This window comes from Convolutriloba macropyga, chromosome 4 (genome assembly GCF_964194025.1).
Source record: "Convolutriloba macropyga chromosome 4, txConMacr16.3, whole genome shotgun sequence".
NCBI lineage: Eukaryota > Metazoa > Xenacoelomorpha > Acoela > Convolutidae > Convolutriloba > Convolutriloba macropyga.
The window spans coordinates 19,107,892-19,112,784 of record NC_134471.1 but is presented as its reverse complement, the minus strand read 5'-3'; positions in this window follow the sequence as shown (position 1 = coordinate 19,112,784).

The following is a 4,893-nucleotide window of genomic DNA, read 5'->3' as shown; positions in this document are numbered from 1 at the left end:
ATCTTTCTTACGTTTGAAACCAAAGATACCGAAGATTTGTCGCTTTTGTTCGGTCTTCTCAACTAGGGCAAAAATTCAGTAGTACATTTGCGTTCACAAAACTAATGTTTTAATCAGTATAAGTATTTCAATCAGTAGAATGATGTGAGTCATGGCTATCCCATCTGGAGAAATTTTCACGAGACAAACAGTACAATGCGACTTTTCAATGGTTAGAATTACTTAACGCAATCACTCATAGAGTGACGCAAACGTGTAGGAAAAAACAATACAAGAAAACGTTCTGTATTAACGAAAAAATCCTCAAAATTGTCTTAATAGTTTAAAAGGAAGGAAGGAGATCGAATATGTCATCTTCACTATGTTCCTGTAGGGCCTCAATCATGGAGAAATGAATAGTATTTTCAAATATTTGAGCAAATGTTGAAAAATATCAACCAAGTATAATTGGTAACCAGGATTTGTGAAACAAAATTTTCATATCCATTATTGCAAATAAATAATCTTTCGGTGTTTAAAAAGTAGAGTTTTTTTAACAGTTAACCTCTACTCGAACTGATATATTTTTAATATAACTAAAAATTTTACCAACATAATTTACGCAATTTTTCCTTGAGGCACAAACCAAACCAAACCTTGAAAACAAACCAGATAAGTTTAATGGTGACCTTGTAGTGTCGAAAATTGTAATCAATTGTGTTTGTAAAATATATGCAACTTTTATTACTTTTGTTTGGTATTGGCACTATGAACAATTTGTTATTATTATTAATACTATTAATAATTTCGCCGTGCACGGTCCTCCATACACTTGTTGACCAGACCGATCAAAAACGGTCAAAATGTTATGGAAAGTGAGTGTTTTTGATCGGTTTTGAGCGTTTTTGACCGGTAATTTTAAGAAATGATAGTTTTTGACCGTTTCAATAGTTTTTGATTGGTCAATTTAGGAAATGATTGTTTTTGATCGGTTTTGAGCGTTTTTGATCGGTCAATTTAGGAAATGATCGTTTTTGATCGTTCTTTTAGGATACTCAAAAGATAATACCTTCTCATGTGGTTCCATTTTCCTGAGCTGCTAAGTAATTAGTATTAAGTAGTAAATGGTAAGTAAATAGTCAAGCTGATACGTAATGGCTCTTGAAAATTAGGAACAACGCGGACCACGAGTCGTTTGCTTATTGCATCATGACTAGACTCCACAAACTCTGAAACCAAAAACATGACGGAAGAAACGTGACAATTCCCAGGTTTTTTACTTCCAGAAATACAACTTTCAATCATGCCACTGTTGAAGATTCGAATAAACTATAAACATCAAAAAAATCCCTAAATTTGAACGATGAAGACAATTTTAAGCATTCGCAATAATTTGTGACCCGCATAAATTGCATCAGCATTAGAGAACAAAAAAATTACGTAAAATAATTATGTATTATAAGTCGTCTTTCGATAGTTGAAATATGTTGCACTGATGTGAAGTAAGTTCATTGTAAAAATATCTACGTTACTTTATGTCACCACTAATCTAATTGAGTCACTACTGCTTCATTTTTTCAATTAGGTGTAGTTTTGAATGTTGTCCTTAAGCCATTGTTCTGAGCCAGCAAAAAAATATCAAAAACAATTTGAACCCTTATATGCCTTGATAGTTTGCTGACTAAAAAACTCTAACAATTTATCGGGACGTATAAAAAATAGTAACTCGTCCCTCTCAATCATTTAAGAAAGATAACGGAAATTGCAGTCGAACAATCAATGCGCACTGACTCTGTTTCCCAAATTGCGGTAGAATTCTGCATGAAATAACCACCGGTATTGCAAGAAACTAATTTACTTTTTGTCTCAATCAGACAAGAGATGTAAAAAAATAAGAACTGATCGATAATTAACGGGAAAGTTTCCGATTGACAACAAGATAGACATGTAGTCGTCAAAAACTATGGAGCTAACCAAGACAACTGGAGCTAACCAAGCTATGGAACTAACCAAACAAAAAACCCACACCATACTTTATGTAAGTTGCAATTTTTCTTATTCTGGCGTAATTGAAACAATTTGCAAATTCAAGCAAAGTTTTTCAAGCCGTATACTCAATTGAATACAAAAAAAAACAAAAATATGCTACGCACGCGGAAATTGTACGTGCTAAACACAAATTGAAAGGCATTGAGACTCAATTTAATCAATCCAGGTTATTAAAATTAAGTTTTTACCATTGGTAAACAATTTACCATTGCTGGGTCACATTTTTTGGAACTGTTGGAAATTATTTTTGTACTTCATGGCAGTACGGGATTTTTCGCAAATGAACTCAAATCTGTCAAATGTGAGAACAGTGAGAAAAAATGTTTAGTTGCAAAACTTTAATTTTTCCGAATATGCTGAACATTTTGGTTCAGTTCAATAGCACACAGAAGGAAAAACATCGTAATTCAAAGACCTGATGAGATAAGAGTGGCTAATGAGTTCTCTTGTCTGAAGCGTAATATATTTTGTCATAAGATGATTAAAAGTCGTCCATTGGAAATCGCCGAATCCCGTTTTTCAACGCTTGAGAATAACTTCCAACTCATAAGATTAAAAGTTTTTTCAGCGCAAAATCTTTTGTTTAATATATAGAATAAGTCACCGCTTCAAGAAAGAGAACAATGATTGACTGCTTACCGACTAAATTGTCAAAAAGCCTACCAGCAACATCACCCCCACCCCCGCGTTAGATCTTTCGTTCAATTAGTAAAATATGTCAAGAAGTCAACCAGGGACCTTAGCAAGTTCACGCAGCATGAAACGCTGCATGAAGAAAAAGACAATGACTACTATCTGATCGAATTGATTAGTTGCCAATTAAATAAATAGCCAATTAATTAATCATCAAAAAAATTCTTGATAAATTTTCATGGAAAACTCCAAAACCCATCCCCCTTTAAGTGAAGGAATAAATATGAACGTAGTAAAAGAGTTGTCTCTGAAGACAGTTTTAAGAACTCATAACAAATTTTTGACCCGCATAAATTGCATCAGCATTAGAGAATAAAAAGTTTTTACGTAAAATACTTATGTATTACAAGTCCTCTTTCGATAGTTGAAATATGTTGCACTGATGTGAAGTAAGTTGATTGTAAAATTATCTATGTTACTTTATGTCACTGCTAATATATAAATTATGTCACTACTGCTTCAATTCTTTTTTTTCGGGTGTTTTTTGAATGTTGTCCTAAAGCCATTGTTCTGAGCCAGCAAAAAGTATCCAAAACAGTTTGAACGCTCAGATGCCTTGATGGTTTGCTGACTAAAAATCGCTAACAGTTTATCAGGACGTATAAAAAAAGAGTAACTGGTCCCTCTCAATCTTTTAAGAAAGATAACGGAAATTGCAGTCGGACAATTTCGGTAGAATTCTGCATGAAATAACCACCGTTGTTGCATAACCAACTTTAATTTTTGTCTCATTCAGACAAGAGATGTAAAAAAACTAAAACTTGGTAGGAAATTAAGGGTAAAAATTCTGATTGACAACAAGATAGACATGCAGTCGTCAAAAACTATGGAGCTAACCAAGACAACTCATCTAAAAAAATACACTTTACTTTATATAAGTTGCAACTTTATTGTTTTCTATTCTGGCGCAATTAAAACAATTTACAAAGTCAATCAAAGTTGTTAAAGCCGTATACTCAGTTGAATACAAAAAAACAAAAATATGCTACGCACGCGGTAAAAAAAATTGTACGAGCTAAAAACAAATTGAAAGGCATTGAGACTCAATTTAATCAATCCAGGTTATTAAAATTAAGTTTTTATCATTGGTAAACACTTTACAATTGCTGGGTCACATTTTTTGGAACTCGTGGAATATATTTATGTACACCTCCCTCATGGAGGTACGGGATTTTTCGCAAATGAACTCAAATCTGTCAAATGTGAGAACAGTAAGAAAAAATATTTAGTTGCAAAACTTTCATTTTTCCGACCATAATTAACATTTTCGTTCAGTTCTATAGCACACAGAGGAAAAACCTCAAATTAATTCAAAGACCTGATGAGATAAGAGTGGCTAATGAGTTCTCTTGTCTGAAGCGTAATATATATTGTCATAAGATGATTAAATGCTGTCCATTGGATATCACCACTTCCCTTTACTCAACGCTTGAAAATAACTTCTTCCAACTCATAAAATGAATTTTTTTTCAACGTTAAGTCTTTCGTTTAATTTATAGAATAAGTCACTGCTTCATGAAAAAGAACAAAGATTGAAGATTGACTGCTTAGCAACTGAATCGTCAAAAAGCCTACCAGCAACATCAACCCCCCCCCCCCCCCCCCGTTGATCTTTTCTTTTGTTATTTTTTGGAAACTGTCACAATCCCCCCCCCTCTCTGTAGTTTTGAAAACTGTCAAATACTGCATTTTAAGCACGCACAGACTTTTGCTTACAGGACTTCTAAATATTGTCTGAAAAAAAAGATTTTTCTTGCAATGTGTTCCCAGTGGGACCTTTCCTCATCAATATACTATTCTAATGTAAAATACAATAAAGCCGTCACAGTTACATTACTGAAACTATTGCTGAAGGGTTGCAATTGTCCTCTCAAAGTTGTATCTTAGTTTGGATCGCTTCCGTTTGCCCCCCCCCCCCCCCCCAACACGTTATGCGCCCCCCAGTTACAGAAAACGTGTCATTATATAGTTATTCATTATGTAAAAATATGGCACGTGAGTCTGGGGGCGCAAATAATATGCACCCACGTGCGTCTGGGGGGGGGGCACAAGCGGAAAAGATATCACTTGCGGTGGATATTACTTGCTCCCCCAAGCGCACGTGCTATTTTATAACATGATGATTTACTATGTAAAGGCACTGTTTTCTAATGGGGGGGGGGGTACATAACT